Source organism: Gavialis gangeticus, unplaced genomic scaffold (genome assembly GCF_001723915.1).
Source record: "Gavialis gangeticus isolate Ggan-Ray unplaced genomic scaffold, GavGan_comp1, whole genome shotgun sequence".
Classification (NCBI taxonomy): Eukaryota; Metazoa; Chordata; order Crocodylia; family Gavialidae; genus Gavialis; species Gavialis gangeticus.
Window position 1 is genome coordinate 29,721,162 of NW_017729034.1, and position 6,734 is coordinate 29,727,895.

A 6,734-nucleotide genomic window follows, 5' to 3' on the forward strand; every position below is an offset into this window, starting at 1 on the left:
AAGAACAATGGACACAAATTATTAGAGAGGAGGTTTAGATAAGACATCCGCAAGAACTACTTCACAGTTAGGGCGGCTAGGAGCCGGAACCAACTTCCTAGGGAAGTGGTGCTGGCCCCTACCCTGGGGATCTTTAAGAAGAGGCTTGATGACTACCTGGCTGGACTCATTTGAGTCCAGTCTTTTCTCCCGCCCAGGCAGGGGGTCGGACTTGAAGATCTACAAAGTCCCTTCTGACCCTACTTCTATGATTCTGTGATGTGTGTGCAGCATCACCGTCAGTCAATCAAAAGGCTCCTATGCATTCTTATCTGGAGTCACATCTGATGCAGTAGGTCATAGTTTGCAGGCAGTCTTCATCTGAGGGTACCTGCCCTCCAGGTACCAGTGACCACCTTCCTCATTCTCTCTGCCCTGACTTCCACCAGGCATAGGATGTAGCAAAAGAGAAATACAACAGAGAGTGACAAGCATGTCAGTAGCCATGACATCTCCCTGCTGCCACAGATCAGTCACACTCCACAGAGAGTGACATCGCTTTACTCCAACATAATTTCCTTCTCAGCTTACTGAACCTCATTCATTACTTGAGCAAGATGCAAAGAACAGAGGCAGCTCCCTGTGGGTTTCACTGTGGTGAACCCGCCCTTAGGCGCTAGTCTATTAAAAGTCCCATCGTGAAAGTAATTGCAGATGGATTTCATTTGCCAGGTCTTCATCTGCCTGCTGTTTCCAAGAGAGAAAACAGCCTATATACCTCCATAGTAGATGTGTACACTTTATACTCTCAACTAAGCAGGGTCCCATCTGTTTGGTACTTGGATGGGAGACCTGCCAAGATAACAGAGGAGATTCTGGAAGTGGAACTGGCAATTCAGTACAGAGCATTCCCAACATGGTGTGGGCTGGCACATGTTTCTCTCTGAGTCAGTATGGATCTTGCCACTGGGGGCATTATGTTCCTGAAGATGACTTCTTTCACATGGGAACTTAAAATCACATCCAGGACCCCTGGAGCCACTGAAAATCCCTTGGTAGCTTTCTGAAGAGAGATACGATCCCCAGTAACCTGGCAAAAAGGGTGGCTGATGAGAATAGGGCTCCTGAAAGTTATAAGGTAACAGTCAATGTTGCTGAGACACTAATATCTTAATTATTACAATACACTACAGCCACGTCTCAGATCAGTCACTCAATGACCCTTCTGTTCACACCAGATGTCAGTGTTACCTTTCCACATACACACCCCTACAATAGAGACAAGCCATAACACCAGAACAGAAACAGAAACTGTCACAACCAAGGCAGAAGGCTTCCAACTACCAGCTAGAGGATGTTTCCTGCCATGCCTTGAGCTTAAATGTGACATGCACTTCTTTAGGGTCTGGATGAGGCCCCTGGCCTAACTTGGGGTCTATGGGGAACATCTGACTTGTAAATGCTTCAAGAACTAAGCATAGGTCAATAGAAAGCAAAGACTCTAGAGAGGCCTCCTGGGTTATCAGTACGTGAGGGGCATCACAGAGACTATGACATGGAGACTGAGTCTGGATCTAGAGACACCGCACTCTGATTTCAGGGGTGTTTTTTCCAACAGCAGAGTCACTAACGTTTGCAAGCTAATGACAGGAGAAGGATCCCCAGAATGAGCAAAGTTAAATCAAGGACAGTAAAGATGCCAGTAATAAATCTAATGAAAAGTCCTTGAGGGGTTTCAGCCAGTGGGCCAAGTAATGGATGTGGGGCTTTTTCAAGCCAAGTTTGTCCACATTACTGTGACCTGATTAGATTCTTAAAGGAACCTGGAACACCAGAGCCCCAGAATGAAATTCCAGCGTGACTCTCCATCTTTGGCCATGCCGGAGACTGAAGCATGCAGGTGTGAGATTCCGCTGGAAAGTTCTCAGATGTGCAGACCAGGCACCATCCTTGGAATTCAAACCCCCTCTTCTTAGAAGTCTTGTATCCTAAGACTTTTAAATACCTGTTGTCTTCCTTCAAGGACAACTCCTTGGCTGAGAGCTGCGGGAAGGCATCTGAAATAGTCCCAGCCAAGTAAGTGCTCTTATTTATCAAAATTTTCATTCCTGTCTGCTGCCTGTCCTGATACAGTTTCTCCAATCCATCCACCCATGTTTCTGAGCGCATGAAGCCAAGAGACGGAAAGACAGCACAGGTCCAGGTGACCTACTGAGCTGGCTTTCCAAAAAGCCAAGCTGCTTCTTTTTTATACATTTATTTTCTTTTCCTCTTTCTGCTTCAGTTCCTCTTTCTCATCCCATGGCAAGTCAGTTTTATTATGATCTATAGCTTGTGCTATCTAGCACCTAGGAGCATCAAGTATGGACCATGACCATACTGTGTAAAGTGCTGAAAAAGCATAGAACAGAAAAGAGAGTGCCTGCCGCAGTCTAAGTACAGAGGTTTTCATACAACGCTCTTTGCTATGGTGTCTGATCTGCACCTGGGAGGATGATAAAGTGACTAATCTGCACGCTGTTTAGAGTATCCTGGGATCCTGGTATCAGAAACTGATGGGATGAGGAGGAGGAGGAGGAAGTGGAGCTGAGATAGAGTTGGAAAACCTCTTTGCATGTACAAGGAAGGTAACAGATGAATAACGCATATTAATTAGAAACCATCACTACTCCTACTCCTAGAAATCTCATTCAGAGAAACTCAGAAGTCCTGCTCAGTCCCTCTGAGGAGCTCCCCCTGCTCTGCAGTCTCTGGGGATGGAGAGGTTTGGCTCAATGCTCCAAATTCTATCAGGCTCTTCAAACTCTATCAGGCTCAGATGAATCCTGTCACTCCCTCTCAGACAGGAAGAGAGAGCAGCCACACACCCTCATGGTCCAACCTCCATCTGAAGCCTGGAAGTGGCTGGTCCCAAAATAAACAATGCATGGTATGTTCATCCTTCTGTTGCAAGGGAGATGCCAAGAAAACTGCTCCAGCACCCAGCTGGCACTCTTTCTATCTGGCACTTTCCACCAGGGATAAAAACAGGTCACAATCTGTATTTGGACCTAGAACGCCCCCCTGCAAGAGAACCACAGAACTGGGAAGGCATAAGAACTGGACTGGCAGCAGTGGAGTTCCTGTAATATTGGGATCAGCATAGCACAATGGTCCTAAAGCTGTCTTTAAAATACCCAGGATAGACAGACAGACAAACCAAAGGTGGTAACAATGTAGCAACCAGGATTTGAATTTTTTTAAAGATATTGATTAACCTAATGGTCCTTCTGGCATTAAAACACAATTAATATCTTTCAGTGGAGTCTGGGGGATAAGTAGAACTGGGAAGGAAATAGCTTTCCAATCAACAAAATATTTTGAGACTTAAAACTGCTCCTGGTCAACAGACAGTTGAAGCTGTCCTTTGCAGGATTTCATGAAAAAAATAAAAGGAGAGAGAGATTGGAAGGAGAGACAGATTGGAGGGTTTTCATGGAAAAATAAAAGGAGAGAGATTGGCCACTAGGAAGGCCAGGAGGGAAGAGAGAAGTTTCAAGTCCTTGAATCAAGGAGAAGAGAAAAGTTAGGCCTCCTATGAGAGTGCCCTACGGAGCAGGCCATTGGGTAATTCTGGGCAGTTCTGGTGTAACCTCCTGGAGCTGTCCTACCATGTGTAGCTAATTAGCCATTGGGGTGGAGGAACAGTCCAGTGATTAGGCCACTCAGTCAAGCAGAGCCCGTCTCCTGCACCCTACATGAGGACCCTCACCTCTGCACTACTGAATATTTGGCTGGTGGGAGTGAGAAAGTGGGATGGAAGAGTGGGGTGGTTTCTCTGTCTGAATGAACATCCTAGACCTGAGAAATATTTCCAAGCAAAAGTTTTCTTGAAACTGCTCAGTTCTGGCAAAAAGTCTTGGGTTTTGACACATCAGTGTTTTCTGACAAAACACATTTTGTCAAAAAATCTCCTGCTAGTTCTCTTAACAATGGCAGTGTTAGCTCTGTCTTCCTGGGGAAATCACTGATGTATTGTTAAAATGGCAAGGGTGGTGCATATTGAATTAATAGCTATGGCAAGCTGCAGTATTGAGAATGATCAGTCTATCTAGAAACCACCTGGCCCCATTCACAGAAGGTATTGAGACAAGCACAGCCATGTATCCCTGCTCCAAACTTGCCCTCCTCATATTCTTCAAAGCTGTTATTTTAGGATGAAAGAAATCCTAGTGACTGAAATTACTTTTTCTTGTTATTTCTGTACAGTGGTGCTTGCAGAGTGGACCTTCCGAATAGACAGGGCAGAACAAGGGTAAGAAGGAAAAAACTGGTTTCTCCTGAAGGTCAATGGCAGAGTGGCATGTAGAACCCATCTCTCCAAAATCTCTGTCCGGTGCCCCCACTGAAGGACCACACCACCACCATCCAACACACCTGGGAAGGGTGTGAACAATGAAGTGGGTTTCTTCTTATAACTAATGTACATGACCAAAAAATCAGAAGAGCTACCTGTATTACAACTCCATTTTCATCTCCTTTTTCTTTCATTTATTGGCTTGTACCTTACAAAGATATTATTTTTATTTCTCTCTCTTTCACCGAAGACATCTAGAATTCCCCCCTTCCTTCATGTCTGGCCAATTTAGAACGTTAATTAGTGATGAATTAGTGGCGTAAATCCCATCCGAAGCCACAGGTTCACTGTGATGAATTCCTACGAGGAAGCTGACAAATCTTATGTTAATATCTTTCTTTTTCTCATTAAGCAATTACTTCGCACATCATTTGTCTGCAAAAGCTGAGCCCACACCCTCAGCTCCGGAGCTGGAATTCAGAGTTCGACTTTGTCAATTAATTATGGAATGGCTTATTTCACGCTGTTAGATGATTTAAAAAAACACATGTGAAAGCAGCTCTTTAATTATTAAATTTCAACAGTGCCAGACATCAAAGCATTGAAAGGGGAGGTCTTCACAAGCCTTTTCCCCAAAAGATTTCCCATCATTGCCATAGCCAATGGTTTATCCACCGTTAGGTGGCCCAGTGGTTTAACCATAATATAACCACGTTGTTGTCTAGCCCTGCCCAGAGCAGTTCTAAATGACAGTAGGCCTGATCCAAAGCCTGCTGAAACCAAGTGAAAGAAAGTGGACTTTAAGGGTATCTGGATCAGAATCACAATGGTCAATATGCCAGCAAGTGCTGATGCCTTATCTACATGACAGTTCCCACTGGGAAACACCCAGTATCAATGAGATCAAAGACCCAGCCGTTTCTGGTAACAACCCATAGGGTTTAAGTCCAGGAGAGACCCTGATTGTCTAGTCCATTGGTTTTCAACCTTTTGGGATGTAAAGTACCCCTCAATAGACTTGAGGCACCCCTCGGAAAATGTTAGCTGCTAGTTTTGACTTGTTTTTTTACTACAGAAAAATTACTGGAGCGATCCTTCTGTTGCAAAGAACTGAGGCCCCAACAGCTCAGAATGTTTTTAATAGTACAGATTCCTATTTGAAAACTCTGAGTTTATCCTGTGAATTGTGTTTGCACACCTGATAGTGCTAACATTGCATGGCACCTTGTGACATCCTTGAAAGGATCTCAAGGCAGCCCAGGGTACTGCAGCACTCTGGTTGAGAATCTCTGTTGTTGTATGATCTCCAACATAACTCAGCCCACAGGATTTCACACAGTCATCCTTGTATCAAGCCCAATAACTTGGCGCCCTGCTGTTTCTTGCTGTACTTGAAACTCAGTGCTAAATCTTATATCCACCTAAACAAAGCCACCAAAGTCCATATCTCTGCTGCTGGTGAGTCAGTGCCTCTGCCTTTGTTTCAGTTCTGGAGGACTCTGAGCAAACATTAACTTCACATGTGCAGAATTAATGCCAACCCCATTCAACCTACAGGTGTGCAGCTGCGGGCAAGGGCCTGAGTCAGGTTTTATTGGATCTAAGCCAGCTGGCTTGTCTCTGTGTACAGTGACCTGTACTCAAAGGCTAAGTGCAGACATTTGGCTGTGGGGGGAAAAGGGGAGAGGCGAGGTAGGGGGAGGTTAGATCATGTTAAAAATGGCCACCCAGGCTAACTTAGCTCACCCAGGTGCGGGCCTTGCACTCTGACCTGGTATCGGTGATCAGAAATCAATTTAAACCCATAACAGTACAGAAGTTCTGCGTACATACCTGAATTGATGTACATTCAAACTTAATGTACACCGGTGAATGAAACTTCTGCAGTTACCTGTGCAGCCCCAGGGCTGAGAAAGCCCAGATGCCAGCCCCAGGGCCATGCTTTTCATACCCATTCTCCAGCACTGGGCTATTTGTAGCCCCTGGCCTCCCCCCAAGAAACCAGCCCACCAGGCTCTCCATCCTCCAAACCACTCTGGGTGCCCCTGGTTATGTTAGTGTCCAGTGCTGCCAGGAGCCAAGGCAGTAAGTATTGGCAGGGGGCAGGGGCGGGAGGGATGTGGGTGTAGGTTTGTTGGAGGGAGGGGGGACAGGGGGATAAAAATAGTACATGGTCCCCCCAAAACCTCCAGGCTAGACCTGCAATCCCCCCTTATCCTACCAAACCCTCCTGGATCCCAGCAAACACCTACAGACCCTGCCTGCCCTCCCATCACTCCTCCAGATCCCACCTACCCCTATGATCCCTTCCATGGACATCCCATTCACCCCCAATCCCCCCAATCAGTCTTGCAGATCCTAGCCACCCTGACAGTGAAGTAGCGCCTCCTGTTATCTAGCCTAAATTTACCCTCTGCCA